Raw genomic sequence first — 21362 nt, 5'->3', positions numbered from 1 at the left:
AATTCGAATTTAAATTAAGTGAGACAAATTAACCTTCATCATTTTAAAACAATAACAAAAAGAAAACATGTTTGCTTTTTTCATATCTATTAAAATTTAAAAGAGGAAAAAAAGTGAAAAAGCCAACGGCACGCAGTGTTCCTAAGTGGTCTCCCTCCCAAGTTGTGACTGCGCTCGACGCTGCTTAACTTCGGTTATCTGACGAGAACCGGTGTATTCAGCGTGATATGGCCGTTGCCGAGAGTGCTAGTTAATAATTTGAATTTAATTAACTTTCATCTTTATAAAACAATAACTAAAAGAAGATTTGTTTGCTTTTTTCATATCTGGTGGAATTTGAAAGAGGAAACAAGAGTGAAAAAAGCAAACGGCACGCAGTATTCCCAAGTACTGACTGCGCTCGACGCTGCTAACGTCGGCGATCGGACGAGAACCGGTGTTCTCAGCGTGATATGGCCGTTGCCGAGAGTGCTAGATAATAATTCGAATTTAAATTAAGTGAGACAAATTAACCTTCATCATTTTAAAACAATAACAAAATGTTATAGTACTCTTTGCTCCCCATACAAGGATACTTTAAACTTGATTCTACCTCAATATCGTCGTCAACTTATTTTTTGTCTCACTTATTGTTAGAAGGTTACTTTTGATTTTTGAAAATAAAGTTTGCAGGCTCGTAACTCTGGTTCTACCAGAGATACGGGGATGTAAATAATGTGACCTTGACACAAATGTTCGGATAATTATAAAGGTCTTTGCATGTTCCAAGCAAAAAAAAAACTTCGCGGTTTCGAACCTGTGGCCTTCCGGGAGTGAGGCGGAGGCGATAACCGTTACACTAAAGATATGTTATTATTTATAATCGAAAGAACAGGGTCAAGTAATTAAGCAATACGTGAACAAACAAACCCCTCCATAGAAAATGCATTAGACTATACTTTGCAGGCCCATAACTCTGTGTCTACTAGAGATACCGGGATGTCCTTAGGATATGTTATAGTCCAATTTGTCATTCATCTAACCATACTAAAAACTTTGGGCTACGAGAAACAGGGGCCGAGTACTTAAGCGAAACGTAAAGAAACAAACCCCCTCCATAGGAAATGAGTTAGACTATACTTTGCAGGCTCGTAACTCTGTTTCCACTAGAGATACGGGGATGTCCTTTGAGTATGTTATAGTCCAAATTGTCGTCCATCTAACCATACTAAAAACATTGAGCTACGACAAACAGGGGCCGAGTAATTAAGCTAAACGTAAACAAACAACCCGTCCAAAGGAAATGCATTAGACTATGCTTTGCAGGCCCATAACTCTGTGTTTACTAGAGATACGGGGATGTCCTTAGGATATGTTATAGTCCAAATTGTCGTCCATCTAACCATACTAAAAACATTGAGCTACGACAAACAAGGGCCGAGATATTAAGCAAAATGTTCGTCAACTTTGGTATCGTCTCACTTATTTTTATTATGTTACTTATGATTTTTGCACTAAACTTTGGAGGCTCATAACTCTTGTTCTACAAGAGGTACTGGGATCTCCTTTGGATATGTTATAGTACTCTTTGCTCCCCATACAAGGATACTTTAAACTTGAGGCTACCTCAATATCGTCGTCAACTTACTTTTTGTCTCACTTATTGTTAGAAGGTTACTTTTGATTTTTGAAAATATACTTTGCAGGCTCGTAACTCTGTTTCTACTGGAGATACGGGGATGTCCTTTGAGTATGTTATAGACCAATTTGTCCCCCATCTAGCCATACTAAGAATTAGGGCTACGACAAACAGTAGTCGAGTAATTAAGCTAATCGTAAACAAACAAACCCCTCCATAGGAAATACATTAGACTAAATTCTGGAGGCTCGTAACTCTGGTTCTACCAGAGATACGGGGATGTAAATAATGTGACCTTGACACAAATGTTCGGATAATTATAAAGGTCTTTGCATGTTCCAAGCAAAAAAAACTTCGCGGTTTCGGACGTGTGGCCTTCCGAGAGTGAGGCGGATGCGATAACCGCTACACTAAAGATATGTTATTATTTTTAATCGAAAGAACAGGGTCAAGTAATTAAGCAATACGTGAACAAACAAACCCCTCCATAGAAAATGCATTAGACTATACTTTGCAGGCTCGTAACTCTGTTTCTACTGTAGATACGGGGATGTCCTTAGGATATGATATAGTCCAAATTGTCCCCCATCTAACCATACTAAAAACTTTGGGCTACGACAAACAGGGGCCGAGTAATTAAGCTAAACGTAAACAAACAACCCCTCCATAGGAAATGCATTAGACTATATTTTGCAGGCTCGTAACTCTGTTTCTACTGGAGATACGGGGATGTCCTTAGGATATGATATAGTCCAAATTGTCCCCCATCTAACCATACTAAAAACATTGAGCTACGACAAACAGGGGCCGAGATATTAAGCAAAATGTTCGTCAACTTTGGTATCGTCTCACTTATTTTTATTATGTTACTTATGATTTTTGCACTAAACTTTGGAGGCTCATAACTCTTGTTCTACAAGAGGTACTGGGATCTCCTTTGGATATGTTATAGTACTCTTTGCTCCCCATACAAGGATACTTTAAACTTGAGGCTACCTCAATATCGTCGTCAACTTACTTTTTGTCTCACTTATTGTTAGAAGGTTACTTTTGATTTTTGAAAATATACTTTGCAGGCTCGTAACTCTGTTTCTACTGGAGATACGGGGATGTCCTTAGAGTATGTTATAGACCAATTTGTCCCCCATCTAGCCACACTAAGAATTAGGGCTACGACAAACAGTAGTCGAGTAATTAAGCTAATCGTAAACAAACAAACCCCTCCATAGGAAATACATTAGACTAAATTCTGGAGGCTCGTAACTCTGGTTCTACCAGAGATACGGGGATGTAAATAATGTGACCTTGACACAAATGTTCGGATAATTATAAAGGTCTTTGCATGTTCCAAGCAAAAAAAAAACTTCGCGGTTTCGAACCTGTGGCCTTCCGAGAGTGAGGCGGATGCGATAACCGCTACACTAAAGATATGTTATTATTTTTAATCGAAAGAACAGGGTCAAGTAATTAAGCAATACGTGAACAAACAAACCCCTCCATAGAAAATGCATTAGACTATACTTTGCAGGCTCGTAACTCTGTATCTACTGGAGATACGGGGATGTCCTTTGAGTATGTTATAGTCCAATTTGTCCCCCATCTAACCATACTAAAAACATTGAGCTACGACAAACAGTAGTCGAGTAATTAAGCTAATCGTAAACAAACAAACCCCTGCATAGGAAATGCATTAGACTATACTTTGCAGGCCCATAACTCTGTGTCTACTAGAGATACGGGGATGTCCTTAGGATATGTTATAGTCCAAATTGTCCCCCATCTAACCATACTAAAAACTTTGGGCTACGACAAACAGGGGCCGAGTACTTAAGCAAAACGTAACGAAACAAACCCCCTCCATAGGAAATGCATTAGACTATACTTTGCAGGCTCGTAACTCTGTTTCTACTGGAGATACGGGGATGTCCTTTGAGTATGTTATAGTCCAATTTGTCCCCCATCTAACCATACTAAAAATATTGAGCTACGACAAAAAGGGGCCGAGTAATTAAGCTAAACGTAAACAAACAACCCGTCCATAGGAAATGCATTAGACTATATTTTGCAGGCCCATAACTCTGTGTCTACTAGAGATAAGATGATGTCCTTAGGATATGATATAGTCCAAATTGTCCCCCATCTAACCATACTAAAAACATTGAGCTACGACAAACAGGGGCCGAGATATTAAGCAAAATGTTCGTCAACTTTGGTATCGTCTCACTTATTTTTATTATGTTACTTATGATTTTTGCACTAAACTTTGGAGGCTCATAACTCTTGTTCTACAAGAGGTACTGGGATCTCCTTTGGATATGTTATAGTACTCTTTGCTCCCCATACAAGGATACTTTAAACTTGAGGCTACCTCAATATCGTCCTCAACTTACTTTTTGTCTCACTTATTGTTAGAAGGTTACTTTTAATTTTTGAAAATATACTTTGCAGGCTCGTAACTCTGTTTCTACTGGAGATACGGGGATGTCCTTAGAGTATGTTATAGACCAATTTGTCCCCCATCTAGCCACACTAAGAATTAGGGCTACGACAAACAGTAGTCGAGTAATTAAGCTAATCGTAAACAAACAAACCCCTCCATAGGAAATACATTAGACTAAATTCTGGAGGCTCGTAACTCTGGTTCTACCAGAGATACGGGGATGTAAATAATGTGACCTTGACACAAATGTTCGGATAATTATAAAGGTCTTTGCATGTTCCAAGAAAAAAAAAACTTCGCGGTTTCGAACCTGTGGCCTTCCGAGAGTGAGGCGGATGCGATAACCGCTACACTAAAGATATGTTATTATTTTTAATCGAAAGAACAGGGTCAAGTAATTAAGCAATACGTGAACAAACAAACCCGTCCATAGAAAATGCATTAGACTATACTTTGCAGGCTCGTAACTCTGTATCTACTGGAGATACGGGGATGTCCTTTGAGTATGTTATAGTCCAATTTGTCCCCCATCTAACCATACTAAAAACATTGAGCTACGACAAACAGTAGTCGAGTAATTAAGCTAATCGTAAACAAACAAACCCCTGCATAGGAAATGCATTAGACTATACTTTGCAGGCCCATAACTCTGTGTCTACTAGAGATACGGGGATGTCCTTAGGATATGTTATAGTCCAAATTGTCCCCCATCTAACCATACTAAAAACTTTGGGCTACGACAAACAGGGGCCGAGTACTTAAGCAAAACGTAACGAAACAAACCCCCTCCATAGGAAATGCATTAGACTATACTTTGCAGGCTCGTAACTCTGTTTCTACTGGAGATACGGGGATGTCCTTTGAGTATGTTATAGTCCAATTTGTCCCCCATCTAACCATACTAAAAATATTGAGCTACGACAAAAAGGGGCCGAGTAATTAAGCTAAACGTAAACAAACAACCCGTCCATAGGAAATGCATTAGACTATATTTTGCAGGCCCATAACTTTGTGTCTACTAGAGATACGGGGATGTCCTTAGGATATGATATAGTCCAAATTGTCCCCCATCTAACCATACTAAAAACATTGAGCTACGACAAACAGGGGCCGAGATATTAAGCAAAATGTTCGTCAACTTTGGTATCGTCTCACTTATTTTTATTATGTTACTTATGATTTTTGCACTAAACTTTGGAGGCTCATAACTCTTGTTCTACAAGAGGTACTGGGATCTCCTTTGGATATGTTATAGTACTCTTTGCTCCCCATACAAGGATACTTTAAACTTGAGGCTATCTCAATATCGTCGTCAACTTACTTTTTGTCTCACTTATTGTTAGAAGGTTACTTTTGATTTTTGAAAATATACTTTGCAGGCTCGTAACTCTGTTTCTACTGGAGATACGGGGATGTCCTTAGAGTATGTTATAGACCAATTTGTCCCCCATCTAGCCACTCTAAGAATTAGGGCTACGACAAACAGTAGTCGAGTAATTAAGCTAATCGTAAACAAACAAACCCCTCCATAGGAAATACATTAGACTAAATTCTGGAGGCTCGTAACTCTGGTTCTACCAGAGATACGGGGATGAAAATAATGTGACCTTGACACAAATGTTCGGATAATTATAAAGGTCTTTGCATGTTCCAAGCAAAAAAAAAACTTCGCGGTTTCGAACCTGTGGCCTTCCGGGAGTGAGGCGGATGCGATAACCGTTACACTAAAGATATGTTATTATTTTTAATCGAAAGAACAGGGTCAAGTAATTAAGCAATACGTGAACAAACAAACCCCTCCATAGAAAATGCATTAGACTATACTTTGCAGGCCCATAACTCTGTGTCTACTAGAGATACCGGGATGTCCTTAGGATATGTTATAGTCCAATTTGTCCTTCATCTAAATATACTAAAAACTTTGGGCTACGTAAACAGGGGCCGAGTACTTAAGCAAAACGTAACGAAACAAACCCCCTCCATAGGAAATGAGTTAGACTATACTTTGCAGGCTCGTAACTCGGTTTCTACTGAAGATACGGGGATGTCCTTTGAGTATTTTATAGTCCAATTTGTCCCCCATCTAACCATACTAAAAACATTGAGCTACGACAAACAGGGGCCGAGTAATTAAGCTAAACGTAAACAAACAACCCGTCCAAAGGAAATGCATTAGACTATGCTTTGCAGGCCCATAACTCTGTGTTTACTAGAGATACGGGGATGTCCTTAGGATATGTTATAGTCCAAATTGTCCCCCATCTAACCATACTAAAAACATTGAGCTACGACAAACAAGGGCCGAGATATTAAGCAAAATGTTCGTCAACTTTGGTATCGTCTCACTTATTTTTATTATGTTACTTATGATTTTTGCACTAAACTTTGGAGGCTCATAACTCTTGTTCTACAAGAGATACTGGGATCTCCTTTGGATATGTTATAGTACTCTTTGCTCCCCATACAAGGATACTTTAAACTTGAGGCTACCTCAATATCGTCGTCAACTTATTTTTTGTCTCACTTATTGTTAGATGGTTACTTTTGATTTTTGAAAATAAACTTTGCAGGCTCGTAACTCTGTTTCTACTGGAGATACGGGGATGTCCTTTGAGTATGTTATAGACCAATTTGTCCCCCATCTAGCCATACTAAGAATTAGGGCTTCGACAAACAGTAGTCGAGTAATTAAGCTAATCGTAAACAAACAAACCCCTCCATAGGAAATGCATTAGACTATACTTTGCAGGCCCATAACTCTGTGTCTACTAGAGATACGGGGATGTCCTTAGGATATGTTATAGTCCAAATTGTCCCCCATCTAACCATGCTAAAGACTTTGGGCTACGACAAACAGGGGCCGAGTACTTAAGCAAAACGTAACGAAACAAACCCCCTCCATAGGAAATGCATTAGACTATACTTTGCAGGCTCGTAACTCTGTTTCTACTGGAGATACGGGGATGTCCTTTGAGTATGTTATAGTCCAATTTGTCCCCCATCTAACCATACTAAAAATATTGAGCTACGACAAACAGGGGCCGAGTAATTAAGCTAAACGTAAACAAACAACCCGTCCATAGGAAATGCATTAGACTATATTTTGCAGGCCCATAACTCTGTGTCTCCTGGAGATACGGGGATGTCCTTAGGATATGATATAGTCCAAATTGTCCCCCATCTAACCATACTAAAAACATTGAGCTACGACAAACAGGGGCCGAGATATTAAGCAAAATGTTCGTCAACTTTGGTATCGTCTCACTTATTTTTATTATGTTACTTATGATTTTTGCACTAAACTTTGGAGGCTCATAACTCTTGTTCTACAAGAGGTACTGGGATCTCCTTTGGATATGTTATAGTACTCTTTGCTCCCCATACAAGGATACTTTAAACTTGAGGCTACCTCAATATCGTCGTCAACTTATTTTTTGTCTCACTTATTGTTAGAAGGTTACTTTTGATTTTTGAAAATAAACTTTGCAGGCTCGTAACTCTGGTTCTACCAGAGATACGGGGATGTAAATAATGTGACCTTGACACAAATGTTCGGATAATTATAAAGGTCTTTGCATGTTCCAAGCAAAAAAAAAAAACTTCGCGGTTTCGAACCTGTGGCCTTCCGGGAGTGAGGCGGATGCGATAACCGCTACACTAAAGATTTGTTATTATTTTTAATCGAAAGAACAGGTTCAAGTAATTAAGCAATACATGAACAAACAAACCCCTCCATAGAAAATGCATTAGACTATACTTTGCAGGCTCGTAACTCTGTTTCTACTGTAGATACGGCGAGGTCCTTTGAGTATGTTATATTCCAATTTGTCCCCCATCTAACCATACTAAAAACATTGAGCTACGAAAAAAAGGGGCCGAGTAATTAAGCTAAACGTAAACAAACAACCCGTCCAAAGGAAATGCATTAGACTATGCTTTGCAGGCCCATAACTCTGTGTTTACTAGAGATACGGGGATGTCCTTAGGATATGTTATAGTCAAAATTGTCCCCCATCTAACCATACTAAAAACATTGAGCTACGACAAACAGGGGCCGAGTAATTAAGCTAAACGTAAACAAACAACCCGTCCATAGGAAATGCATTAGACTATACTTTGCAGGCCCATAACTCTGTGTCTATTAGAGATACGGGGATGTCCTTAGAATATGATATAGTCCAAATTGTCCCCCATCTAACCATACTAAAAACTTTGGGCTACGACAAACAGGGGCCGAGTAATTAAGCTAAACGTAAACAAACAACCCCTCCATAGGAAATGCATTAGACTATACTTTGCAGGCTCGTAACTCTGTTTCTACTGGAGATACGGGGATGTCCTTTGAGTATGTTATAGTCCAATTTGTCCCCCATCTAACCATACTAAAAACATTGAGCTACGACAAACAGTAGTCGAGTAATTAAGCTAATCGTAAACAAACAAACCCCTCCATAGGAAATGCATTAGACTATACTTTGCAGGCCCATAACTCTGTGTCTACTAGAGATACGGGGATGTCCTTAGGATATGTTATAGTCCAAATTGTCCCCCATCTAACCATGCTAAAGACTTTGGGCTACGACAAACAGGGGCCGAGTACTTAAGCAAAACGTAACGAAACAAACCCCCTCCATAGGAAATGCATTAGACTATACTTTGCAGGCTCGTAACTCTGTTTCTACTGGAGATACGGGGATGTCCTTTGAGTATGTTATAGTCCAATTTGTCCCCCATCTAACCATACTAAAAATATTGAGCTACGACAAACAGGGGCCGAGTAATTAAGCTAAACGTAAACAAACAACCCGTCCATAGGAAATGCATTAGACTATATTTTGCAGGCCCATAACTCTGTGTCTACTGGAGATACGGGGATGTCCTTAGGATATGATATAGTCCAAATTGTCCCCCATCTAACCATACTAAAAACATTGAGCTACGACAAACAGGGGCCGAGATATTAAGCAAAATGTTCGTCAACTTTGGTATCGTCTCACTTATTTTTATTATGTTACTTATGATTTTTGCACTAAACTTTGGAGGCTCATAACTCTTGTTCTACAAGAGGTACTGGGATCTCCTTTGGATATGTTATAGTACTCTTTGCTCCCCATACAAGGATACTTTAAACTTGAGGCTACCTCAATATCGTCGTCAACTTATTTTTTGTCTCACTTATTGTTAGAAGGTTACTTTTGATTTTTGAAAATAAACTTTGCAGGCTCGTAACTCTGGTTCTACCAGAGATACGGGGATGTAAATAATGTGACCTTGACACAAATGTTCGTATAATTATAAAGGTCTTTGCATGTTCCAAGCAAAAAAAAACTTCGCGGTTTCGAACCTGTGGCCTTCCGGGAGTGAGGCGGATGCGATAACCGCTACACTCAAACAGACAACCCGTCCAAAGGAAATGCATTAGACTATGCTTTGCAGGCCCATAACTCTGTGTCTACTAGAGATACGGGGATGTCCTTAGGATATGTTATAGTCCAAATTGTCCTTCAGCTAACCATACTAAAAACTTTGGGCTACGACAAACAGGGGCCGAGTACTTAAGCAAAACGTAAAGAAACAAACCCCCTCCATAGGAAATGAGTTAGACTATATTTTGCAGGCTCGTAACTCTGTTTCCACTGGAGAGACGGAGATGTCCTTTGAGTATGTTATAGTCCAATTTGTCCCCCATCTAACCATACTAAAAACATTGAGCTACGACAAACAGGGGCCGAGTAATTAAGCTAAACGTAAACAAACAACCCGTCCATAGGAAATGCATTAGACTATACTTTGCAGGCCCATAACTCTGTGTCTACTAGAGATACCGGGATGTCCTTAGGATATGTTTTAGTCCAATTTGTCCTTCATCTAACCATACTAAAAACATTGAGCAACGACAAACAGGGGCCGAGTAATTAAGCTAAACGTAAACAAACAACCTGTCCATAGGAAATGCATTAGACTATACTTTGCAGGCCCATAACTCTGTGTCTACTAGAGATATGGGGGTGTCCTTAGGATATGTTATAGTCCAAATTGTCCCCCATCTAACCATACTAAAAAGATTGAGCTACGACAAACAGGGGCCGAGATATTAAGCAAAATGTTCGTCAACTTTGGTATCGTCTCACTTATTTTTATTATGTTACTTATGATTTTTGCACTAAACTTTGGAGGCTCATAACTCTTGTTCTACAAGAGATACTGGGATCTCCTTTGGATATGTTATAGTACTCTTTGCTCCCCATACAAGGATACTTTAAACTTGAGGCTACCTCAATATCGTCGTCAACTTATTTTTTGTCTCACTTATTGTTAGAAGGTTACTTTTGATTTTTGAAAATAAAGTTTGCAGGCTCGTAACTCTGGTTCTACCAGAGATACGGGGATGTAAATAATGTGACCTTGACACAAATGTTCGGATAATTATAAAGGTCTTTGCATGTTCCAAGCAAAAAAAAAAACTTCGCGGTTTCGAACCTGTGGCCTTCCGGGAGTGAGGCGGATGCGATAACCGCTACACTAAAGATATGTTATTATTTTTAATCGAAAGAACAGGTTCAAGTAATTAAGCAATACATGAACAAACAAACCCCTCCATAGAAAATGCATTAGACTATACTTTGCAGGCTCGTAACTCTGTTTGTACTGTAGATACGGCGAGGTCCTTTGAGTATGTTATATTCCAATTTGTCCCCCATCTAACCATACTAAAAACATAGAGCTACGACAAACAGGGGCCGAGATATTAAGCAAAATGTTCGTCAACTTTGGTATCGTCTCACTTATTTTTATTATTTTACTTATGATTTTTGCACTAAACTTTGGAGGCTCATAACTCTTGTTCTACAAGAGGTACTGGGATCTCCTTTGGATATGTTATAGTACTCTTTGCTCCCCATACAAGGATACTTTAAACTTGAGGCTACCTCAATATCGTCGTCAACTTACTTTTTGTCTCACTTATTGTTAGAAGGTTACTTTTGATTTTTGAAAATATACTTTGCAGGCTCGTAACTCTGTTTCTACTGGAGATACGGGGATGTCCTTTGAGTATGTTATAGACCAATTTGTCCCCCATCTAGCCATACTAAGAATTAGGGCTACGACAAACAGTAGTCGAGTAATTAAGCTAATCGTAAACAAACAAACCCCTCCATAGGAAATACATTAGACTAAATTCTGGAGGCTCGTAACTCTGGTTCTACCAGAGATACGGGGATGTAAATAATGTGACCTTGACACAAATGCTCGGATAATTATAAAGGTCTTTGCATTTTCCAAGCAAAAAAAACTTCGCGGTTTCGAACGTGTGGCCTTCCGAGAGTGAGGCGGATGCGATAACCGCTACACTAAAGATATGTTATTATTTTTAATCGAAAGAACAGGGTCAAGTAATTAAGCAATACGTGAATAAACAAACCCCTCCATAGAAAATGCATTAGACTATACTTTGCAAGGCCCATAACTCTGTGTCTACTAGAGATACCGGGATGTCCTTAGGATATGTTATGGTCCAATTTCTCCTTCATCTAACCATACTAAAAACTTTGGGCTACGACAAACAGGGGCCGAGTACTTAAGCAAAACGTAAAGAAACAAACCCCCTCCATAGGAACCCTTACAAAAATCTTCTTAAGAACTCTTAAGAAAATTCCTTGGGAAATTTCTTTTTAAATCCTTAAGGCGTTCTTTAGGAAATTGGGGAATATTGGCCTCTTTTTCTTTGGAAATTGCTTTGGAAATATCTTTGGAAATTTCTTGGGAAATATCTTTGGAATTTGCTTGGGAAATATCTTTGGAATTTTCTTGGGAAATATCTTTGGAATTTTCTTGGGAAATATCTTTGGAATATTCTTGGGAAATATCTTTGGAATTTTCTTGGGAAATATCTTTGGAATTCTCTTGGGAAATATCTTTGGAATTTTCTTGAGAAATGTCTTTGGAATTTTCTTGAGAAATGTCTTTGAAATTTACTTGGGAAATGTCTTAGGAAATTTCTTGGGAAATGTCTTTGGAAATATCTTTGGAATTTTCTTGGGAAATTTCTTTGGAATTTACTTGGGAAATGTCTTTGGAATTTACTTGGGAAATGTCTTTGGAATTTACATGGGAAATATCTTTGGAATATTCTTGAGAAATGTCTTTGGAATTTTCTTGGGAAATATCTTGAGAAGTGGGTAAACTAATTTAGCCACTTGAAACGAGGATAATTCTTACACGCAGAACCATATCCCAATACAGGGAGTGTAGTGAACTACACCCCATATAGGCCTAGCGAAGGAAGTTCTCGCATGCAGTGTGAAATTGCTTATAAAGTCAGACATTTAATCGACTTAAAAACATCCGTAAACGGCAGAAAGTTTTAACCTTGTGTAATTGTATGGTGTGCTATAAGGGTTTTGGAGGCTTTAACGGCCAAGCAGTAGATACAGACGTTGTTGTTAAATTTAATAATGTATATTCACTGAGAGTTTTTCAAGTATCAGAAACACGTTTAACCTAATTTTGTCTACAATGTTTTCTAAAAAATATTTATTTTGGACTCTAATTACGCTCGAAATAAAGATAAAACTTGCCATAAGAGAATTAAGCAAAAATTCCGACTGACAGCTTAGATTCCCTGTAAATCTAAACATAACGATTTTAATTATATACTCTTATTTTACTTTTAAAGAATTAGTGCCAGCCGGGAGTGTGGCGCACTCCTGTAAACCAAGCTTCTGGGCGGCAAAGTTTGAGGGAATAAGACACATGCCGGCGATCCTACCCTATAGGTGCCGACTGCCCCGTGTCCGCCGGAGGTAACTTGACCCCCACACCCCTTCCCGCACCTACCAAGTAAACCTCATTTCCTTCCCTGCTTAAACACATACTGAACCCTGACTAATCGCATCCTTGTCGCGGACGTATGTGCCCTACTTACATTGAAACATCCACAATACAAAAAAAAGAGTAAGTGCCATAATTTTCGTCATCCACAAACTTAAAGTGCGAAAAACTTTGGAAAATAAACCCTAAACCTTCTTTTGAAATTGATCTCAAGAATTCCTAAAGAATTTCGTTGGAAAATATTCCCTAGACGTTCTTTGGAAATTGATCTAAAGAATTTCGTTGGAAAATATTCCCTAGACGTTCTTTGGAAAATTATCTCAAGAATTTCTTTGGAAAACAACCCCTAGGCCTACTTTGGAAATTTATCTCTAGAAATCCTAAAGCATTTCTTTAGAAAATAATCCCAAGAAATTCTTTGGGAAATTATCTCTAGAATTCCTAAAGAATTTCTTTAGAAAATAATCCCTAGACCTTTGGAAATTTATCTCTAGAATTCCTAAAGAATTTCTTTAGAAAGTAATCCCAAGAAATTCTTTGGAAATTTATATCTAGAATTCCTAAAGAATTTCTTTAGAAAATAATCCCAAGACATTCATTGGAAATTTATCTCTAGAATTCCTAAAGAATTTCTTTAGAAAATAATCCCAAGAAATTCTTTGGAAATTTATCTCTAGAATTCCTAAAGAATTTCTTTAGAAAATCGGCCCAAGACATTCTTTGGAAATTTATCTCTAGAATTCCTAAGGAATTTCTTTAGAAAATAACCCCAAGACATTCTTTGGAAATTTATCTCAAGAATTCTTTAGGAAATTCCAAGGAAGTCTTTGGAAATAGTTTCTTTAGAAAATGATCCCAAGGGCTCCGTTGGGTTCCAAAGAAATTCCTTTAGAACTCTTAAGAAGATTTTTGTAAGGGAAATGAGTTAGACTATACTTTGCAGGCTCGTAACTCTGTTTCCACTGAAGATACGGGGATGTACTTTGAGTATGTTATAGTGCAATTTGTCACCCATCTAACCATACTAAAAACATTGAGCTACGACAAACAGGGGCCGAATAATTAAGCCAAACGTAAACAAACACCCGTCCTTAGGAAATGCATTAGACTATACTTTGCAGGCCCATAACTCTGTGTCTACTAGAGATACGGGGATGTCCTTAGGAGAGGTTATAGTCCAAATTGTCCCCCATCTAACCATATTAAAAACATTGAGCTACGACAAACAAGGGCCGAGATATTAAGCAAAATGTTCGTCAACTTTGGTATCGTCTCATTTATTTTTATTATGTTACTTATGATTTTTGCACTAAACTTTGGAGGCTCATAACTCTTGTTCTACAAGAGATACTGGGATCTCCTTTGGATATGTTATAGTACTCTTTGCTCCCCATACAAGGATACTTTAAACTTGAGGCTACCTCAATATCGTCGTCAACTTATTTTTTGTCTCACTTATTGTTAGATGGTTACTTTTGATTTTTGAAAATAAACTTTGCAAGCTCGTAACTCTGTTTCTACTGGAGATACGGGGATGTCCTTTGAGTATGTTATAGACCAATTTGTCCCCCATCTAGCCATACTAAGAATTAGGGCTTCGACAAACAGTAGTCGAGTAATTAAGCTAATCGTAAACAAACAAACCCCTCCATAGGAAATACATTAGACTAAATTCTGGAGGCTGGTAACTCTGGTTCTACCAGAGATACGGGGTTGTAAATAATGTGACCTTGACACAAATGTTCGGATAATTATAAAAAAAAACTTCGCGGTTTCGAACCTGTGGCCTTCCGGGAGTGAGGCGGATGCGATAACCGCTACACTAAAGATATGTTATTATTTTTAATCGAAAGAACAGGGTCAAGTAATTAAGCAATACGTGAACAAACAAACCCCTCCATAGAAAATGCATTAGACTATAGTTTGCAGGCTCGTAACTCTGTTTCTACTGTAGATACGGGGATGTCCTTTGAGTATGTTACAGTCCAATTTGTCCCCCATCTAACCATACTAAAAACATTGAGCTACGACAAACAGGGGCCGAGTAATTAAGCTAAACGTAAACAAACAACCCGTCCATAGGAAAAGCATTAGACTATACTTTGCAGGCCCATAACTCTGTGTCTATTAGAGATACGGGGATGTCCTTAGGATATGATATAGTCCAAATTGTCCCCCATCTAACCATACTAAAAACTTTGGGCTACGACAAACAGGGGCCGAGTAATTAAGCTAAACGTAAACAAACAACCCCTCCATAGGAAATGCATTAGACTATACTTTGCAGGCTCGTAACTCTGTTTCTACTGGAGATACGGGGATGTCCTTTGAGTATGTTATAGTCCAATTTGTCCCCCATCTAACCATACTAAAAACATTGAGCTACGACAAACAGTAGTCGAGTAATTAAGCTAATCGTAAACAAACAAACCCCTCCATAGGAAATGCATTAGACTATACTTTGCAGGCCCATAACTCTGTGTCTACTAGAGATACGGGGATGTCCTTAGGATATGTTATAGTCCAAATTGTCCCCCATCTAACCATACTAAAAACTTTGGGCTACGACAAACAGGGGCCGAGTACTTAAGCAAAACGTAACGAAACAAACCCCCTCCATAGGAAATGCATTAGACTATACTTTGCAGGCTCGTAACTCTGTTTCTACTGGAGATACGGGGATGTCCTTTGAGTATGTTATAGTCCAATTTGTCCCCCATCTAACCATACTAAAAATATTGAGCTACGACAAACAGGGGCCGAGTAATTAAGCTAAACGTAAACAAACAACCCGTCCATAGGAAATGCATTAGACTATATTTTGCAGGCCCATAACTCTGTGTCTACTAGAGATACGGGGATGTCCTTAGGATATGATATAGTCCAAATTGTCCCCCATCTAACCATACTAAAAACATTGAGCTACGACAAACAGGGGCCGAGATATTAAGCAAAATGTTCGTCAACTTTGGTATCGTCTCACTTATTTTTATTATGTTACTTATGATTTTTGCACTAAACTTTGGAGGCTCATAACTTTTGTTCTACAAGAGGTACTGGGATCTCCTTTGGATATGTTATAGTACTCTTTGCTCCCCATACAAGGATACTTTAAACTTGAGGCTACCTCAATATCGTCGTCAACTTATTTTTTGTCTCACTTATTGTTAGAAGGTTACTTTTGATTTTTGAAAATAAACTTTGCAGGCTCGTAACTCTGGTTCTACCAGAGATACGGGGATGTAAATAATGTGACCTTGACACAAATGTTCGGATAATTATAAAGGTCTTTGCATGTTCCAAGCAAAAAAAATCTTCGCGGTTTCGAACCTGTGGCCTTCCGGGAGTGAGGCGGATGCGATAACCGCTACACTAAAGATATGTTATTATTTTTAATCGAAAGAACAGGGTCAAGTAATTAAGCAATACGTGAACAAACAAACCCCTCCATAGAAAATGCATTAGACTATACTTTGCAAGGCCCATAACTCTGTGTCTACTAGAGATACGGGGATGTCCTTAGGATATGATATAGTCCAAATTGTCCCCCATCTAACCATACTAAAAACATTGAGCTACGACAAACAGGGGCCGAGATATTAAGCAAAATGTTCGTCAACTTTGGTATCGTCTCACTTATTTTTATTATGTTACTTATGATTTTTGCACTAAACTTTGGAGGCTCATAACTTTTGTTCTACAAGAGGTACTGGGATCTCCTTTGGATATGTTATAGTACTCTTTGCTCCCCATACAAGGATACTTTAAACTTGAGGCTACCTCAATATCGTCGTCAACTTATTTTTTGTCTCACTTATTGTTAGAAGGTTACTTTTGATTTTTGAAAATAAACTTTGCAGGCTCGTAACTCTGGTTCTACCAGAGATACGGGGATGTAAATAATGTGACCTTGACACAAATGTTCGGATAATTATAAAGGTCTTTGCATGTTCCAAGCAAAAAAAATCTTCGCGGTTTCGAACCTGTGGCCTTCCGGGAGTGAGGCGGATGCGATAACCGCTACACTAAAGATATGTTATTATTTTTAATCGAAAGAACAGGGTCAAGTAATTAAGCAATACGTGAACAAACAAACCCCTCCATAGAAAATGCATTAGACTATACTTTGCAAGGCCCATAACTCTGTGTCTACTAGAGATACGGGGATGTCCTTAGGATATGTTATAGTCCAAATTGTCCTTCAGCTAACCATACTAAAAACTTTGGGCTACGACAAACAGGGGCCGAGTACTTAAGCGAAACGTAAAGAAACAAACCCCCTCCATAGGAAATGAGTTAGACTATATTTTGCAGGCTCGTAACTCTGTTTCCACTGGAGATACGGGGATGTCCTTTGAGTATGTTATAGTCCAATTTGTCCCCCATCTAACCATACTAAAAACATTGAGCTACGACAAACAGGGGCCGAGTTATTAAGCTAAACGTAAACAAACAACCCGTCCATAGGAAATGCATTAGACTATACTTTGCAGGCCCATAACTCTGTGTCTATTAGAGATACGGGGATGTCCTTAGGATATGATATAGTCCAAATTGTCCCCCATCTAACCATACTAAAAACTTTGGGCTACGACAAACAGGGGCCGAGTAATTAAGCTAAACGTAAACAAACAACCCCTCCATAGGAAATGCATTAGACTATACTTTGCAGGCTCGTAACTCTGTTTCTACCGGAGATACGGGGATGTCCTTTGAGTATGTTATAGTCCAATTTGTCCCCCATCTAACCATACTAAAAACATTGAGCTACGACAAACAGTAGTCGAGTAATTAAGCTAATCGTAAACAAACAAACCCCTCCATAGGAAATGCATTAGACTATACTTTGCAGGCCCATAACTCTGTGTCTACTAGAGATACGGGGATGTCCTTAGGATATGTTATAGTCCAAATTGTCCCCCATCTAACCATACTAAAAACTTTGGGCTACGACAAACAGGGGCCGAGTACTTAAGCAAAACGTAACGAAACAAACCCCCTCCATAGGAAATGCATTAGACTATACTTTACAGGCTCGTAACTCTGTTTCTACTGGAGATACGGGGATGTCCTTTGAGTATGTTATAGTCCAATTTGTCCCCCATCTAACCATACTAAAAATATTGAGCTACGACAAACAGGGGCCGAGTAATTAAGCTAAACGTAAACAAACAACCCGTCCATAGGAAATGCATTAGACTATATTTTGCAGGCCCATAACTCTGTGTCTACTAGAGATACGGGGATGTCCTTAGGATATGATATAGTCCAAATTGTCAACCATCTAACCATACTAAAAACATTGAGCTACGACAAACAGGGGCCGAGATATTAAGCAAAATGTTCGTCAACTTTGGTATCGTCTCACTTATTTTTATTATGTTACTTATGATTTTTGCACTAAACTTTGGAGGCTCATAACTCTTGTTCTACAAGAGGTACTGGGATCTCCTTTGGATATGTTATAGTACTCTTTGCTCCCCATACAAGGATACTTTAAACTTGAGGCTACCTCAATATCGTCGTCAACTTATTTTTTGTCTCACTTATTGTTAGAAGGTTACTTTTGATTTTTGAAAATAAACTTTGCAGGCTCGTAACTCTGGTTCTACCAGAGATACGGGGATGTAAATAATGTGACCTTGACACAAAGGTTCGGATAATTATAAAGGTCTTTGCATGTTCCAAGCAAAAAAAAAATCTTCGCGGTTTCGAACCTGTGGCCTTCCGGGAGTGAGGCGGATGCGATAACCGCTACACTAAAGATATGTTATTATTTTTAATCGAAAGAACAGGGTCAAGTAATTAAGCAATACGTGAACAAACAAACCCCTCCATAGAAAATGCATTAGACTATACTTTGCAAGGCCCATAACTCTGTGTCTACTAGACATACCGGGATGTCCTTAGGATATGTTATAGTCCAATTTGTCATTCATCTAACCATACTAAAGACTTTGGGCTACGACAAACAGGGGCCGAGTACTTAAGCGAAACGTAAAGAAACAAACCCCCTCCATAGGAAATGAGTTAGAATATATTTTGCAGGCTCGTAACTCTGTTTCCACTGGAGATACGGGGATGTCCTTTGAGTATGTTATAGTCCAATTTGTCCCTCATCTAACCATACTAAAAACATTGAGCTACGACAAACAGGGGCCGAGTAATTAAGCTAAACGTAAACAAACAACCCGTCCTTAGGAAATGCATTAGACTATACTTTGCAGGCCCATAACTCTGTGTCTACTAGAGATACGGGGATGTCCTTAAGATATGTTATAGTCCAAATTGTCGTCCATCTAACCATACTAAAAACATTGAGCTACGACAAACAAGGGCCGAGATATTAAGCAAAATGTTCGTCAACTTTGGTATCGTCTCACTTATTTTTATTATGTTACTTATGATTTTTGCACTAAACTTTGGAGGCTCATAACTCTTGATCTACAAGAGATACTGGGATCTCCTTTGGAAATGTTATAGTACTCTTTGCTCCCCATACAAGGATACTTTAAACTTGATTCTACCTCAATATCGTCGTCAACTTATTTTTTGTCTCACTTATTGTTAGAAGGTTACTTTTGATTTTTGAAAATAAAGTTTGCAGGCTCGTAACTCTGGTTCTACCAGAGATACGGGGATGTAAATAATGTGACTTTGACACAAATGTTCGGATAATTATAAAGGTCTTTGCATGTTCCAAGCAAAAAAAAAAACTTCGCGGTTTCGAACCTGTGGCCTTCCGGGAGTGAGGCGGATGCGATAACCGTTACACTAAAGATATGTTATTATTTTTAATCGAAAGAACAGGGTCAAGTAATTAAGCAATACGTGAACAAACAAACCCCTCCATAGAAAATGCATTAGACTATACTTTGCAGGCTCGTAACTCTGTTTCTACTGTAGATACGGCGAGGTCCTTTGAGTATGTTATATTCCAATTTGTCCCCCATCTAACCATACTAAAAACATTAAGCTACGAAAAACAGGGGCCGAGTAATTAAGCTAAACGTAAACAAACAACCCGTCCAAAGGAAATGCATTAGACTATGCTTTGCAGGCCCATAACTCTGTGTTTACTAGAGATACGGGGATGTCCTTAGGATATGTTATAGTCCAAATTGTCCCCCATCTAACCATACTAAAAACATTGAGCTACGACAAACAGGGGCTAAGATATTAAGCAAAATGTTCGTCAACTTTGGTATCGTCTCACTTATTTTTATTATGTTACTTATGATTTTTGCACTAAACTTTGGAGGCTCATAACTCTTGTTCTACAAGAGATACTGGGATCTCCTTTGGAAATGTTATAGTACTCTTTGCTCCCCATACAAGGATACTTTAAACTTGAGGCTACCTCAATATCGTCGTCAACTTATTTTTTGTCTCACTTATTGTTAGAAGGTTACTTTTGATTTTTGAAAATAAACTTTGCAGGCTCTTAACTCTGGTTCTACCAGAGATACGGGGATGTAAATAATGTGACCTTGACACAAATGTTCGGATAATTATAAAGGTCTTTGCATGTTCCAAGCAAAAAAAAAAAACTTCGCGGTTTCGAACCTGTGGCCTTCCGGGAGTGAGGCGGATGCGATAACCGTTACACTAAAGATATGTTATTATTTTTAATCGAAAGAACAGGGTCAAGTAATTAAGCAATACGTGAACAAACAAACCCCTCCATAGAAAATGCATTAGACTATACTTTGCAAGGCCCATAACTCTGTGTCTACTAGAGATACGGGGATGTCCTTAGGATATGTTATAGTCCAAATTGTCCTTCAGCTAACCATACTAAAAACTTTGGGCTACGACAAACAGTAGTCGAGTAATTAAGCTAATCGTAAACAAACAAACCCCTCCATAGGAAATGCATTAGACTATACTTTGCAGGCCCATAACTCTGTGTCTACTAGAGATACGGGGATGTCCTTAGGATATGTTATAGTCCAAATTGTCCCCCATCTAACCATACTAAAAACTTTGGGCTACGACAAACAGGGGCCGAGTACTTAAGCAAAACGTAACGAAACAAACCCCCTCCATAGGAAATGCATTAGACTATACTTTGCAGGCTCGTAACTCTGTTTCTACTGGAGATACGGGGATGTCCTTTGAGTATGTTATAGTCCAATTTGTCCCCCATCTAACCATACTAAAAATATTGAGCTACGACAAACAGGGGCCGAGTAATTAAGCTAAACGTAAACAAACAACCCGTCCATAGGAAATGCATTAGACTATATTTTGCAGGCCCATAACTCTGTGTCTACTAGAGATACGGGGATGTCCTTAGGATATGATATAGTCCAAATTGTCCCCCATCTAACCATACTAAAAACATTGAGCTACGACAAACAGGGGCCGAGATATTAAGCAAAATGTTCGTCAACTTTGGTATCGTCTCACTTATTTTTATTATGTTACTTATGATTTTTGCACTAAACTTTGGAGGCTCATAACTCTTGA

General features: G+C 38.6%; 1 pseudogene; it reads right to left on the bottom strand.

The window, feature by feature from the left end:
- Nucleotides 1-120: 120 nt before the first annotated feature.
- On the bottom strand, nucleotides 121-239 carry LOC149697217 (5S ribosomal RNA; annotated as a pseudogene).
- Between the last annotated feature and the right edge of the window lie 21123 nt (nucleotides 240-21362).

This window comes from Phalangium opilio, unplaced genomic scaffold (assembly GCF_054372755.1).
Source record: "Phalangium opilio isolate 3A_F unplaced genomic scaffold, DU_Popi_V2 ptg000021l_1, whole genome shotgun sequence".
In the NCBI taxonomy this organism is placed as follows: Eukaryota; Metazoa; Arthropoda; class Arachnida; order Opiliones; family Phalangiidae; genus Phalangium; species Phalangium opilio.
Note: the sequence above shows the minus strand (reverse complement) of the source record. Positions and strands in the feature narration are given on the sequence as shown.